Source organism: Phodopus roborovskii, unplaced genomic scaffold (assembly GCF_943737965.1).
Source record: "Phodopus roborovskii unplaced genomic scaffold, PHOROB, whole genome shotgun sequence".
NCBI lineage: Eukaryota > Metazoa > Chordata > Mammalia > Rodentia > Cricetidae > Phodopus > Phodopus roborovskii.
Window position 1 is genome coordinate 528,321 of NW_026126635.1, and position 16,878 is coordinate 545,198.

The 16,878-nt window shown below is 41.1% G+C and overlaps 1 long non-coding RNA gene across 3 annotated transcripts in view; it reads right to left on the bottom strand.

The window, feature by feature from the left end:
• The window catches only part of LOC127238339 (uncharacterized), a 226,269-nt gene extending 210,081 nt beyond the window's left edge, over nt 1-16,188 (bottom strand). For 2 of the 3 annotated variants that reach the window (XR_007835928.1, XR_007835927.1), the window contains exon 1: nt 16,131-16,188. This is a non-coding gene — a long non-coding RNA (uncharacterized LOC127238339). Of the gene's footprint in view, nt 1-15,262; nt 15,401-16,130 lie in introns of all 3 variants that reach the window. The other variant, XR_007835926.1, reaches the window with a different exon arrangement.
• Between the last annotated feature and the right edge of the window lie 690 nt (nt 16,189-16,878).

The following is a 16,878-nucleotide window of genomic DNA, read 5'->3' on the forward strand; positions in this document are numbered from 1 at the left end:
CACGAATACCTCTTCTCTGTGGAATTTGCAGCTGTATGAAAAACTGCTTTACACTCCCCCCCCCCCCCCAGCTAGCGAGTAACTGTCTCTCTCCCTGGTACACAGCGATAAATGCATTTATAAAACCCAGAGCAGGCAGTTAATTATCTCACAGCAGTTACATCATTCCAGGGAGGGGACAAGGGGGGCAAGGAGTCAGACTTGCCTAGAACTTATCTTCTAGAAATGTAGAATGAGTGCCTGGCATAAAATGGGGTTTGCGTAGCCATCACGTCTTCTTATAGCACCCTAGACACCTGGTCAGGGATGACACCACCAATGGGCTGATCCCTCACACATCAATCATCAATAAGGAAATGCAGCATAGGCTTGCCTACGGGACAGCCTAATGGGGGCATTTTCTCAGTTCAGGGTCCCTCTTCCCCAATGGTTCTGGCTTGTGTCAAGGTGACGTAAAACTGGCCGGCACATCTCACAATCCATTTCCCTGATATGTAAGGAATCTTGGGCCGCTGTCCTTGTCACCCAGGAGTCTGTTCTCCATCCTGTTATTCCACCTTTCAGAGAAGCAGATGAAAATCTCAATAACTAACCGGATGTTTTCCCCTCTGCCTTGTCTTGTTTTTTTCCTTTTCTCCTCTTTCTTTCCCTTTTCTTCTCTAAACAAGATCCCACTAACTTCCCACACTGGCTTCAAATTCACAATTCCCCTGCCTCAGCTCCCTGACTACTAGGATTACAGATGTGTGCCACCACATTAGACCAGTAACCAATTTTCCTCTCCTTTGTAAGTAGCCCCTTTTACCTGGGAGTTTATAATTCTGGGATTACACCAAGGTCTGTCTAAGTATATGCCTTTCTTTAATTAATCCTTCCTGGAACTTTATCAGCCCCTTTAATCAAGTCTTTCTGAAGCTCAGAAAATGCTCTTTAATTAATTGTTCAACTCTTGTTTTCCCTTTATAGATATTTCCCCCTTTCTCTTTCTCTAATGCCCCTCTGCTTTGGGTGTTAGGATTTGCCCTCTGTATCTCTCTTGTTCTCTGGTGAGGCTTTGTTCCATGTGAACCTCCAGGACACCTGCACATCTCAGCACATTTCCTTCTCTGAATTCACTGACTGTGTTTGTATTCATTTTCATTCATTTCATCTCGTATTACTTTTTTGTTTGTGCTGTGCTGTGGTTTGAATCTAGAATGCCCCCCCCCCATACACACACAGCCTGAGCACTTTGTCCCCTGCTGCTAGTGCAGTTTGGGTTGGGAGAGGGACTGTGGGACTTGAAGAAATGAAGGTTGGGCCCTCAAGGTGTGTTACTCTTGACTCCTCCCATCCACTTCAGGGTGGGGCTGTCACTGGCTCCCTTCCTCTCCCTTTGCCTCCAGGGCTACCTCCAGGCTGAGCTTGGCTGCATTTCAAATGGAGAGAAGGCTTCCTGTTTTCAGTTTACCTTCTCAGCTTCCTTCTCTGTTACTGTGATAAAACATCAGGACCAATAGTAACTTTGGGAGGAAAGGGTCTATTTCAGTTTACACTTCCAGGTAATATCAGTCACTGAGGGAAGTCAGGGCAGGAACTCAGGGAGGGAACCTGGAAGAATGATGCTCTGTGTGTGTGTGTGTGTGTGTGTGTGTGTGTGTGTGTGTCCGTCCGTCTGTCTGTCTGTCTGTCTGTCTGACTCTGCCTCTCTGTATCTCTGTCTGTCTCTGTCTCTCTGCCTATTGCTCAGCCCTACTGTCACAAGCCAGGATAACCTACCCAGAGGTGGTGGTAAACCCACAGAGAGCTAGGTCTTCCCCCATCACGAGACAACCAAGACAGTTCCCCACAGACATAGCCACAGGCCAATCTGACACTCCTCTGGCCACTCTGGGCTGTATTGACAATAAAAACAACAAAAGTCACTCACTGTCCCTCTGCAGGGACCACCAGGAATCCCCATAGAATTCCCCATTTCTGGACACCATTCTCTTCCTTACTCGGTGATGAGCTCTCGTTTGAGCTTTGAGTTTGTACTTCCTCCCACGTCCCCGCCCTTTGGGTCAGGTATTGCTTTGGAGGGGGCAGCTGCAGGAGGGGGTGGTGGTAACGACAAATCTACACCACAGTCTTGGGTGGTCTAGCCCTCACAAGGCTGGCGATGAGCAAACTGGGAGTTGTTGTCTTCTGCCCAGGGCTGGCAGTGTCCTCCCAGGCTGCACAGTCTGCTTAGTCCTATTTTCCAGTAAGGGGCAGGGTAGAGAAAAGTCCTCACATGCTGGGAAGACATGAAGGCTAACTGTCTCCTTCTCAAGCAAGGGACTTCCCTAGACTTTGTAGGAGAAGAGCCTTTTGAAGCAGAAATCAAACATTCGTTTGCATGATGGAATGGAGTCAAGGGGAGACCAGGAGTTCTAGCAGTGACTGGAAATCCAAACCAGGGACTTATGAAGCACATGAAATTGCCTGAAAGCTTCTAAAATAGGTCAACACATGCCGTACTCCATCCCAATTAAACCAGGATCATAGCGGTGGGGACTTTGGTGTTGTTGGATTTCAACCCTGGGACAAATGACTGAGGTGCCTATGTAACACAACAAATGGATGAAAAAAGGAATAACAAAGGAAAGGAAGGGAACATGGCTGATGTGATGGAGGAGGTTTATTGTAGATACATGGGAGAGCATAGCCAGAGGCAGGGACAGGGACATCTGGGTCATGCCCCTAAGCCATGTTGGGGAGAAGAGAGGGGAGAGACAGGAACCAGGTGCAGCAGCCTGGAGGCCAAAGGTACAAAGAGAGTGGGCAACCAAAATGGCTGGACTATGTAAGGAAGGGCAGCTTAGCCCCCTGGTCTGGAGAGTTCAGGATAGGGGGCCATATTCCAGCCAGAAGGGCCCTGAAACAGGTAGGGACAGAGGGATGCTGGGAGAACCTGGCAGCCAGGTCCGCTTTGATATGTTAAGGAGGGACCTCAGCCTTTTGTTCCAAGGTTGAAACCTAGCAGGATTCTAACCTTATGCAGGTGAATTCTTCTTCAGTCAGGGCCAGAACTGTCAGGGAAGTCTATTGAATGCGTCTGGTGCGAAAGATGGTGCGATCTGCCCTCTTCTAATATGCTGGGGAATGCACCTGTTGCTGTGGCTTGTATTTGGTTCATCTTCATCACAACTGATGTGGAGGCTTAAAAACGTAGCACAGCCTAGTTGGGAAATAGGCCCTAACAGAAGGAAGGCAGGTGGGTCACAGAGGCTCACTAGGAAGGAGAGCGCCCTCTAGCGGTACTGCATCCGTTAGACTGGCATTAGGTTCCACACAGACCCACTAGCCCTGCCTGAAGCAAAGCCCTCAGCAGAAGCAACCAGGTGGGACCAAACTTGGATTTCCCAGACACCGAGGCTTTGAGCCATGGAAAGCTCTTTTCTGAAAAAGTGTCAAGAATCAGGTTACAGCAACAGAAAATGGATTAAGAGGGCCTGCTTATTTGTGTGTCTCTCAAAGAACTAACCATACTTTCTTTCCTCTGCAGCCCAGAACCTAGGAGAGTCTAACAACAGAGTGCCATGCAGAAATGACGGAACAAAAGTGCAATTAGCAAGTCTGTAAAAATGCACAACTGAGAAGCCCAGGTACCTCATGAGACACACATAATTTACAGGGGGGAGAAACAGCGATTCCCACTGGCTAGAGTCTGGCTGAGAACCCGTGAAGTCTGTCTTTTCCTTCTTCACTGTGATCTCCTTGTATTCCTTGCATGTCTGTGCGTATGTGAGGAGAGGTGAGATAGACTTATACCACAGGCCGGGAAGCAGAGCCATCACATCCCACCTTCCTCTACAAACGCTGCTCATCCTAGGGGGTCCACAAGAGGGTCCGAATATGGACTGAATCTTGTCTACAGTCCTGCACGACTTCAGGGAAGAGAGGCAACCAAAATGGGCAGGTCTTCCCAGATCAATTAAAGTAATCAAGATGGTTTCCCACTGGCATGCACATCATCCAGGTGATCCTAGACTCAAGTTCATAATTAGCCCTGTGGTAGTTTGAATATATTTCACCCCCATAATCATGCCTCAGTGAGATGACTTAGTAAAATTACTAGGGGAGGTGGTACCCTCTGAGGAGCAGATGTGAATTGTGAGAGACATGGGGAGGAGGTAATGGCAATGGAATGTAAAAGATAAGTTAATAAAACTGTAAAAAGGCCATGCATCGGTGGCACATGCATTTAATCCCAGCACATGGAAGGCAGAGACAGGCAGAACTCTTGATTTTAGTCAAGCCTGGACTCCAAGATCCACAAAGAAACCATCTCTTTAAAAAAATATATTGTTTAAAAAATTATCACTGGATGATGTATCATAGTGTATTTAAATTGGAATTCAGTAGAAAAAAGAGAAGTAGCAAAACTTAAGCAAGGCTGAAATTTTCAGCTGTGTTGGGACACACACATACACACAAGAATATACATGGAAATATGATTACAAACACAAATACATATATATATGTATGTATGTATGTATTATATATACACATATATACATAAACACATATAAGGTTATACACACTGAGACACAAACATATAAGACTGTACACACACACATATGTATGTGAGTATATATATACATATATGCATACATATATATACATATATATACATATACATATGCATATACATATACAAATACATACATACATACATACATACATATATATATACATATATATATATCTTCCAAGCAATGAGGAAGATGGAGCAACAAAGATGATGATGAGTATGGAGACATTTTAGACTTAAACATTAGTAAAATAAAGGGAAAAGGAAAACATAATTTACTCAGTTAATTAGGAAACAACCAGATTATGTTTGGCTCTTCTCAGATAACAACATAAAAAATACCTAGCTGTAAAAGCCAGGAGAAAAGAAAGTACAATAGTGAGGTAAGATGGGGACACTGACATCCTCACTGTGATCAATCTCATCCAGAGATGGGTGGACATGTTGGAGATCTATGTCACTGGAGGGAGACTGTCTGGGATACTTTGTTACTGAACAGTTCTATGTATCTCCTCCCCTGACACCTCCACCCTAGCTGGTCTTCCAGTTTGCATTGGCTCCTGGGATCAAAATTCTCTGCATCACTGGTCCTCCTGGCCCCATCAGCTCTCTGCATCCGGTTTCCTCTTCATGGCTCGTCCTGCTGGCTCCATCTTTTACCAGTATGCATTACTCTGCAAACGGGTCTCCTCTCTCCAGCAACTCCAAGGAACCTGTACATGATGTACAGGAAAGACCTTCTGACTCCATCATCATCTGGTTCATGCCCTTTATACATAGAACAATATCCATGGTGCCCTTCTTTCATTCCACCACTCCTGCCTCCCTACTTCCCTCTTCCTCCCTTTCCCCCTTTCTGTAGCATGAAAAATAAAAGGGCCAGAGACTGATATTGGGGTTAACCTTCAATTGAAGATCACAAAAGCAAAGCAGCTGAACACGACTTCTTCTCTCCTCAGAATGGAAGGTTATTCTGGCTCACACCAACCTTCAGAATATATATAACTTCTCCTCAGTGTGGCTAGAGAATACAGAGACTTCAGGGTCTTACTATACTCATTGTGGCTGGAGAATAAATCCATGATATACTACTAAAACCCATACATCTATCTTTTATACCCCTCTAGTGCTGGGTTTAAAGGCATATGATTCCTGGTGCTGAGATTGTCTTTGTGTCAATTGTTCCTCTTTAGGACTGGATCAAGCTTGTGTTGATCTTGGTAGCTTTGCATTCACAGAAATCCATCTACTTCTTAATCTGGAGACCTGGGATTGAAAACCTGTGCCTGACTTCTATGGCTTGTGACTTAGCTTTCTGAATCCTCAGGCAAACTTTAATAAATCTAAATAAAGTATCAGCCCATCTTATTTTATTCTCTTATTTTATGTGACAGTGTCAGAGATTATACAATAAATTTTAGATATTACTCTCACTGCCCACTGTCATACTTCTCCCTCTCTTCATGTCTTCTGTAATATAATAATGCTGAGTCTAATTGCAGCTTCTTGCCTAAGTGTCCAGTGTGTCATTTCCTGAGAAAAGAGCATTTATGTCAGGGGCTGCACCACTAAAGAAAATGGCACCCATTTCTTAGCAATCACTAACAGGCTGCTGTCCCTCAGATTGGGTCCCATATCATCCATGAGAAACATTGACAAGAAAAGTTCTGTGCAGGTCTTGTGCAGGTCACATTTGCTCTGTCATTTCTACAAATGTTTGCTGTTGCTGCTGCCCTTGTCCACAGTCTCAACTCTTACACACCTCCTAACCTTCTTCTAAAATGGTTTCTGAATCTCAGGGGTTTGTGATATCAACCCATTCAAGGTCCAATTCTCTCCCAGCACTAAATTTTGGCATTTTTGTGAGGAATTGGCTTGTACATCAATCACCACTCACTGGTTTCCTTTTGTATTATCTGTATATTGTGATCCAAATGAATTTCTCTTCCTCTCCAGCTGCTTAGAACATGGGGTTTGTGACAACAGTGAGAAAAATAAGTATCACACTTACTTTCCTTTGAACTGTGCAGAACCAAAGTCAAGTTGTCAAAGGTGGGCCTGGAAGGGAGAAATAAATCCTATTGAATCATGAAATACATGACTGCTTGTTCTTGGCAGCATTTGAGGACACTGTCAAACATACTTTCAGTGTTCAGGAGAGTGATTTGATGAAACATTGATGTATTTATCCTAAAGGTCACTTTAGAACAAACACACAATGATTGAATTGAATAGAAGCGCTGTTTCGTCTATACACCTTATGTAGCACTTAACACTTCCTTGTCTCAGATGTCTAGGTACAACTACTAGAAAGGGGTTTTTGACTCGGCAAGAAAAAGTTAATTTTTTGTAAAAAATATAGTTATTTTGAAATATTTTTCTTTTTTTTAATTTAATTTTATATAACAAAGTCCAATTAAATGAAAACAAACATTTATACAAATATTTGGGAATTTGGGCGTCGTTCTTTCCAAACTACTTCCTGCTGGTAAGGGGCGCTGTCTTGGGGGATTCCAAGAAGATTCAGATATCCTGGCTGTAGACTGTAGGGCTGTTTTGTTCAGCTGTTTTGAATGTAGGATCAGCTTGTACTCTGTTTCAGGCAGTCTGGCGTGATCAAACCACATTAGTCTGGAAGGAATCCACATCTTTTCATTTTCTGTGGAAACAAAAATAGTTATGAAAAATTTACTGGTGGCATAATCATAGATATTTGTAATCCCACATAAATCAAGAGGGGGAAATAAACACATCAGAATTCTGATGCAAATCTGGCTTTCATGGTTAGACTATAAATCACCTAGACCATTAAAAATCTTTCTACAGACAAGAACACCACAGGTATTTCTAATAATTTGACATTTTTTCTGAACAAATTTTCTACTAAATATAGATTCTTACAAATATTGGGTAAGTACTCCTCACTCCTCCCACTGAGTCACATGAACCTCTGTGACTTTTATCCTACACGATGCACAGTATGATATAGGCTGAGAAGATCACAGTGAATGACCTATTTACAAAATACGATACAAATAAGATTCCAAGGAAATATATTAGAAACATAATTTGGCAAAGCTAAAATACCATCAGGGAAAACATCAACAAATAATGCAAGTCCCAAAACTTACATTTCTAAAATGATACCTATACATTCAGAGGTGAAGTGAATTAGCATATTTTGACTGATAAAGAATCCAGAAGCTTCAAATTACCATAGAAGTCACTCTTGATAATTATTATTTTTTATGAAAATAAATTATGTATAGGAGGTTCACATGGTTACAAATGAGAGAAGGAAAACATGAATTCAAGATTGAACTATGCAATCTGTCCTAATAAGCACTTGAGATATAGGTACGTGGCCTAAGTAAGAAACTTTCCAGAATGATCTATTTTATGTGTACTGATCTGTGGGCCCACAATGCCAGCTTCTAGAGAAAGTCACAAACAATTGGCACTCATCCTACAAATCTTATTCTGTAAAGAATTGAATAAGACAAACATCATCCTTGTAGCATAAAAGTGATTGGTTCATGAGTTGAATGCTTATTATACTACAAATTGGGTGAGTATTATTACTTATGCAGTACAAATTTGGAAAAGTAGATTATCAGAACATTACTTGAACTAATGTAAAGTTGAGAGTGCTCCAGTTTGCAGAGAGAATGAGCATGCACAGATCTCATGGAGACACAGTCTGAAGTTCATCATGTGTCCCACATCCATTGCTCAGTCCAGAGGACATCTGCTTTCTGCTCACAGTATCGCACAAGGAGTGCTATAATGTTTTTGTCTACACATAAGTGCAGAACCGTGAAACAATGAGCACAGAAGACAGAAATGTATGAAGATATGTGCCTTGCAAATATTAAAGACTGACTATAGTAAATTATATGATATATTTTCTTCTGCTATAACACCTACTCACCCAGATGTTATTCCATCCTTACATATGAAGACACAGTTGCACAGAGGATAACTAAATTTGTTGAACTTGTAGTGACTAATTCTGAGCGTGAGCTCAGTTGCACAGCAATCGTGAAAGTATCTTTCTTCACTTATGCCTATTCGTTAAGTTGTAATTAATTTGTTCCTACTAATTTATATTGTCTGACATCTACAAATACCTCTTAGTGAATTACAAGCTTTTTCAACTGCCATTATCAACAACTAACACTTTTGCTTTCTCCATTACCTGGTCTCCTCGGTACTGGATATGCAATCAGTCTTTCCCACCTACACAAGCATAAAAATTCAAACAAGCAACAGTTTAGAGTTGGACCAAATTATCTTGACAATTATCTTCTCAATAGAAGAAATTGTACATTCACTAAGTACTGTTATTCCCTTAGTAATTTAATAATTTACTAATGCTAATTGAATGATCTTCAATGATACAAATTGTTTTGGAAGAAGAAATACACCTTAAACTCAGTAAGTTATGGAACCTTAATTGTTATATCATTCCCCAATAATAGGATAATTTCAATTCAAATGGAAGGAAAATAAAATGTAAACAGTTTTATATGCATAATGCAAGCCAGACAAATAGAACAATTTGTAAATACGATGGATGGGAAGACAACTGGTATGTGACAGCTGTGGATTTAGAAAGCTCTTTCTAATATATAAATATAAAAAGAAAACAGAATTCACTAAATTTTTCATAGACCATATGACTAATTCAAATGAAAACTATTAAGATGTCATCTGAGGGTATAATTACTAAATATGAATAACCTAACTATAGATTTACTATAAGATTTCATGTAGAGAAATGATGTATGGCTGAATATTTGCACAGAAAATCAAAGTTGGTTCAGAAGATTGTATATCTGGGTAATGGGAATAAATTTTGCTTCGCTATGAGGGACATTTGAAGGTAAGGATGGATGTAAGAATAAAATGTTTACCAGGAAGCTTGTCGTCTTGAAAAGGTTTCCCTGTGGTACTCGGAAAAGAGGGGCCACCAGTCATGTTCAAATCCTTTCTAACATTGTGGTTCTAAAATGCAATAAAAGCAATCTTTATTAAATTTGAAATCCTATTATGTTCTTAGATGTACTATTATACTTTGTTGACATAAAATATGTAAACCTTGTCTTATTCATTTTTACAGTGTATATAATCTGTAAATGATTCCTAATATCAAATGATTTTTTAAAAACTTGCATTTTGTACTTTTCGTTCTCAATTTATACACATACCTCTTTTATGTTAAATATTACATACAGTCTGTTTTAGTCAGGGAATGTTGTTAGTCAAAGGGTTTCTAGCATCGGGTCTCATTACAAATGCAAGACGCTGAAACAAAAACAGAAAATTACATTCACAATTTAGAATTGTAATTCTAGTAGAATGCAATCTTTGATCAATTTTTCTCTCCTTATTCGAAAGAGCTATGATCTTTCACCTCAAAATGCAGCCATGAATATATCAAATGTCATAAATTAAAACACATTGTAGATTACGTTTCCTTTGCAATGCTCATGATTGAGCTGATAGCTTTGTCCATATTGCTGTATCGCATTTGTCATTTTGTGCATTCTTAAAGAAAGATATTACTGACGAGTCAGAAATATAGCCACCTCACCTTGAAATGAAATAAATTCCTATGATCTCACATCTAGACTCAGGGTTTGTCCGCAAGAGGGCTTGACTTCATGTGAGACAATCTTCTGTGTTTTATCGAAGCTTTTCCTAATTGCTAAAACAGAAATGTAAAACTAAGTTCATCTGGGCTCTGTGAATGAACACAGTGTGCCATAAATACCTACCATACCATTGACATCCTTAACACTGATGTAACATACATGACACAGGTTAATATACATACACAGATACACACCACCACACATTCAGTCACATATACACAAAATACCACACACACACACACACACACAAATGCACTAAACACATACTCATACACACACACACACACACACACACACACACACACACACACACACACAGGCTCCCACTGAGGTGGGTCAGTGGGATTTACTCATCGCAAATCCGTGATTGTCACCCTGCTGTTTTGGATGGTGACATGACTGCAGTCCTGCAATTGGAAAAAGGGAAATATTGTTAGGGATTGGAAATCAGTTTTGAAACAAGTTGTACATTTTATTTATACCAAAAGAGATCCTTGTGTGACATAGGCTAGCACACATAGCCTAGGTAAGCCGGGGGGGGATCCTGACAATATTCTACTGCTTCGAGCTCCCCAGTGCTGGATTATAGGCAATCATAAGCACAGCTGTTTTCATCAGTGCTGGGAAACGAGTTCAGATCCGAATGCTTAAAATTAGAACACTCTCACAACTGAGCCACATCCTGAGCAGTAAGCCTTTGATTGAAGAAGTTCATTGCAGCCAGACAGTTCTCAGCCAAGAGGTGAAATCTTGATGTCCTGAGAAGTAATGTCAAAAGTTCTGGCCCCCAACACTCCCACCTAGTTCACCTCATGCCTCATGAATAGAGTGAGTACATCCCCATGTATCTCAGGATCTTTGCCACCTATTTTCCAGAGTCACATAGCAAATAGATTTTGTTGTTGTTGTTGTTGCTTTTTTGTTGTTGTGGTTGTTGTTAGAGATGCGTACGTTCAGTGATCCATTGGAGTCATAATGCCCATCAGATGGCAAAGGAGACCCAATTCACCTCGAGGGGAGTCATTACATCAATCAGATTGTATTGGTGACCTTAATGACACTGAGGGGATGGTCACTCTGGGTCTACAACATGATAGGTAATCATCAGTCTGAAAGTCTTATTATGTAACATCAACTGGCCTCAAATTGATGATCTCCTACTGCAGCTGCCCAAGAGCTTATGTTATGGGTGTGTTTCGCCATGAAAGGGGTTATTACAATGGGCAACTTGGGAACTCATGTTCTAGATAATTCATTTTTTAAATCAGCAATATCTTTTAGTATCTCAAAAACAACATTAGTGTACTCCAAAATGGAGCTAGGTAATTTTGAACAGTTCTTGTAGAAAGGTTTTGTCTACAAAAAAACTGATCACCCTGGTTTGAACTATGAGTTACAAAGTGGGGCTTGGAGAATAGTGCTGGATTTAACAACACCCACTATTCTTGCAGGGAAGGAGGAAGTGCTTACTGCCTTGCTCCATATCTAGGGCATCTGCAAACATCTTCTACCACACAGGCTCTAAACTCCCATGTGCAAATTCACAGAGAAAACGAATTAAAATAAAAACAGGGTCTGTTTTTAAACGCTACACAATGAAAGTACAGGAATAAATATAATGAAATATAAAAGTGTATATATCTTTTAAAAAGTAGAGCTGAAATGTGTACAAGTCTTATTTTCCGTCAGGATCAGAGTGTGATGAAAAGTCTATACAGATGCATATAGATATTAATTATGATACATATAATCACACACAGACTTAGCTTTCTGATTCCAGGATTTCACGCTTCCTTGAACCAATGTGGTTTCATCCCTGGCTCTTATAAATTTTATGGGACAGGGTTTGGTATTATCACAATGTTATTATGTTTGTTCTCCTGTACACAGATACGTACACAGAAAAGAGCTGAGTCCTGATTATGGGGATGGAATCCCCTCCTGGGGCAGCTTGATATTTCTTTTAATCCAAAAGTTGTCAGTGTGAAAATTCCTGTTCTGAAAAGAGAAAGGCAGACTCACAGTCAAACAGAAATCCCTACAACACTCATTCGTCTCTCTCTCCTCTCCCTCTTTCTCTCTTCTTCTCTCCCCTTCCCCTTTCTTTCCTCCCTCTCTCTCCTCTCCTATCTATGTCCTCTCTTCTTTCTCTTTCACACCTACACTTGTTCCCCTCCTCTCCTGCTGTCTCTGCTCTGATCTGCACAATTCTTCCTCCCGCATAGATGATGTGTATGTCTCCCTTCTATTCCTTGTGAACACTATCATTGAAGTTCTGTTAGATCTTGTCTTCTTTGTCATAGTCCTAATTGCCCTCCCTCCCTTCTCTTCCTCTCTTTACTCTCCTTCTCATTCCTCTCCTTTTTCTACTCATTATGTGTATCTCTCTCTGTGACTTTAATCTCTCATGGTCCTTTTCTTGTAGTTTGACTTAAAGAAATAAAATACTCAACAGTAGAATTAAGCACAAAGAAGAATCAAGCCAAAAAAAAAAAAAATAGGTCTGTTCAGGGCAATCATTGTGAGCAATAAGTAGGATTGTGCTTATACCTGAGACCACTAATTCCTGTGAGACATTATCCAGAGTACAAATATACTTTGCAGGATGATACACTGCTTTCCCAACACTAGCTCTGCTGAGGAATGCAGACTAATGTGGCATTGACAATGACCGTCTTTGGCAGATTTTGGTGTGGAATATCTTCAACCTCTGTCTCTTGAGGTCACTTCTTGGTGCTTTGTCTTAGAAAACCAACAGTGGTGTCAGCACATCTGTTAACAGCAGCTGCTGTTAGATAGAATGTGCACCTTAAATGGCGGCTTCTATAGCACTCGGTTAAGACCCTCTGGATATTACTATGTTTTTGCAGTGTTCTGAGCCATAGAGGATTTTGTTCTTGTACTGCCCAGGCTTAAATTCTACATACTCACTGTTTATATTTGGGTGCGCACACCACTGCAATTGATTCTGGCAGCATCTTCTGATAACAAAAATGTGTGTGTGCATCCACACTCGACAAAAAGGCTGTCTGGGTTGGATGGGTCTATGGAGACAAAAGAATTCAAGAAATCCCAGTAAGCCCCATGACATACTCAACACAGCAGGTCCCAAGGAGTTTCAACCACTGCCTCCCACAATGACACCTGAAATCAAGCTGGAAACATCTCTAGTCTGCTAGGTGGAGAGGACAAGGAAATGATATCTTTTGGCCACCTCATCTACAAGGTTAAATGAAGCTGAGCTTTAAACAGTTACTCTTAGCTGTTCCCTCACTAGACCTACACTTGTATTCATCCATGCCTAATTATACCTGATGCCTTAAGAGTAACCATTCCAAGGTTTGTGCTTCAGCTTCTAATCTACATCTCCTTCCCTGCTGTCATCAGTACATTCTATTCTGTCTTTACCAAGAGTTCGCAAACTATTTAAAACTTCAGTTCAAGAAACTCTGTGGATCTTCAGTTCCCTGCCTTCCATCCTGACATAAAGAGCTGTGGGATATCTTCCTATGTGAAGAGAAGCCACATATGGTCTTATTTTGTGGTACTGTACCTAGTAATGTTGCATTAACTTATGCCGCTTCCCTCCCTTCCTCCATTGCCAACCAGGTTCAAGCACACCTCAGGCAACTGCATGCCACAAAGGGGTGAACATTGCAGATGTTAAGACAAGCAAGCCAGATGTAAAAACCAAATATCTAACCTCTACATTTCAAGACACAAGCAGTACTGAAATACTGATATCATGAAGGAAGGCAAACTTAGTATATGAATTCTAATGAAATGAGAGAGAGAGATGATTAGAAGAATAAGTTGATCAATCTCATAGGAAGGAAGTTGTAAAGCTGGACCCGGCTCTTGGATGGTTCCTGTTTCCTTCTCTAAGTGTATTATTCACAAAGATGCATACTTACAAGTTAGCTATATTTTAAAATATACATTTGTAAAAGGAAGTAAAAACTGGTAAAATCAACAAAATAAAAAACTTGATCTTGCCAATTCCCCCTTCATGTACATTTGAAGACTCTCTTAACCAGTTCTGCATAGAGTGGACTCATGACTCTTCTATCCTCTAAGATCTACTAGATGATGTCACAACATGACAGTCCTGTGAGACTCCCCCATAGGCATGAATTCAGCACATTTTTTCAAGCCTCTTTCTTTCTGTTTATTACATTTTGGTGCCAAAGTCATCATCCAGAAGTCTTACCTCCAGAATGATAGGATTCCAGTATTCTGACAGTATACTCAGTTATCTGTGGATTAGTTAAACCTTGCAGTCTCTGGTACCATGGCCTGCTTAAAGCTCAAAGGCCAAACTCCTCAATGAACTCCATCTCCAGCATGAGAACTGAATGCCCTTGCAGATGGAGATGGCCCTTGGGTCACATTCTGAATTCTCTCTCTTACTGTCCCGGCTATGTGGCTTCTGGGAACCACATGAGCAGTTCTCCTGAAGCCTTTTGATCTAGAATCCCCCAGTGTGTTCAAGCAGTCCCCATTAGGTCTTGTTAGCTGTCAGAAAGTCACTTCTCCTTCTGTCACACTCACCATTATCAGGTATTCTGAATCTCTGCAAACAAAAGCCTCCAGGGGATTATCTCCTGCCTTCCTGGAGCTTCACAGAACATAATTCCATCTGACATTGTATATAAATAAGCAAATGTGGATTCAACTTTGCATGAAGAAGCTCTTTGGTTGTACACAAAACAAGTACGTCTTCATAAAGGCAAAATCAAATCATGAGAGTGATCTCTCTTGACTCAGTGAAGTACTTCCATGTAGCTCTTTGGTAGATGGTGTCTACAGCATGTTTTCCTACCTCCTAGGGAGGCAAAAATGCACAACCCACTCACAAGGATGTGGACCATTGAAAAACTACACTGATTAAGATGTAAATTAGTAAACCTGAAATTCACAAAGGAATGTGCCTTTGACTAAACACTAGAACACTTGTAAGTGTATGTGCAAAGAGACTGAAGAACTGCAATGTGTTGGCTATGAAAACACAGATCTGGGCTGTGCACTTGGAAGAGCAGCTCGCTATCAGAGAGATCAATTTGCTTACATGGATCCAACCTAAGGTCAGAAGGCCCAGTTCCTCTTGCTTAAAAAATATTTCTTCCTCCTTCTGGGCATAACAATAATCAGGGCCTGCTGTCTGCACAGGAATAATTACATGGGTCACATGGTATTCTTCTTTGACCTGCCCAAGGAAACAACTAGTTACAGTTACTGCCAATCCCACTTCCCATAAATAAGTGAAGCCCTCACCCCAGTGGATGACCCTCATCATTCTCCCTCACCCAAATGATTCCCCAACTTGACTGCTCCTATACTTTGCTGGGATTCCATATAAACGCAGAGATGATAAGGTGAGCATGAGATGTCTCCCATAGCACAACCTAGATCAAGGGATTTGTCTGCAGCTGGCATTAAGTCTGCTCACAGGTCCTGAGGTGTTTAATTTCTATTCTATGCATTACCACAGAGTAGGCAATCACCAGGCCACAGAAAGTTATGAGTGTTCCCTTTTATAATTAGCCAAGGTGCTGTCTCCACTCCTCATTCTCACATTCCTGTCTCCAAGTCAAGCTGCTTTTACTTCAGTGTCTCATTCTGTTTGTGAGCCGAGTTGAACTTTTAGGTGGCCTCCATCTCAGTTTGCCAGTGACTGGGATTACAGGCACCAGCCCTGAGTAGAATGAAAATTTCTAACTATGCCACTGAATGAAAATGTTCAAGTCAAGGACCTCTGAAAAGCAACCTAATACAAAGTCATAAAATTCAAGTTAGCTAATGTCATTTCACACATGGTTCCTTCTGTTGAGGGATATGTATGGATACAGCCCCAAGATATATGCTCTGGGAGTCATGGGCAGCCAAAGGGGAAAAAGAAACAGCCTCAGATCAGGAAGGAGTGTTCATATATTTACCATGGTACCACATAATACACCGCATGTCTCTATGCCTTTCCTGGTGTTCTTCCGTGCACAACGCAGAAACTTATCACAAAGGTCCTTTGGAATGACCACAGTTCGGAGGCCTTTGGAGTTCTGAACTGCAATGGAAAAGAGAGACAAGTCTGAGGTTACAGGACCTGGTGTCCCTGAGCAGAGCTCAGCATGGTGGCCTGGAGGAAAATCACAAAGATATTGGGGTATCTCTCCAGGAGCCCTCTACATATAATAGAAGAACAAAGCAGGCAAGGAGTTTCTTCTCAAAGCTCTGGCCAGAGTTCAATGTGAGCATGGAATTCAATGTTGGCTAGAGTGGATGGACGAACCTATTTCTAGGTGTGACTGAGAGTTGCCTGTAATAAGGTTTTTTGTGGGTTCACAGACTCCGTGGTCAAAGTCCCCTCTAAACTCACGAGGGTAACATGTACCCCTTTGGAAGCTCAATAGGACAAACACACAGAAAAAATGGTACACTTCCAACACGACTCTCCTCAAACAGACATGTCTTCTTTGTCCATGGTTCAGCTCTTCAGGTCTGGTGGCCTCTGCACTCTCAGGTCTGGAGGTACATTTCCCTGAGTCCTCATTTGACTTGAGACTGAGTCTTATAAGAGTGACATTCTTCTCCTATGCCTTTCTGACATAGACTAACCCTACCTACTATCATTCTATATCTTGACTTTGAAGAAAGCTTTTAGAGGGCATGTTATGTCGTGTTGACCAG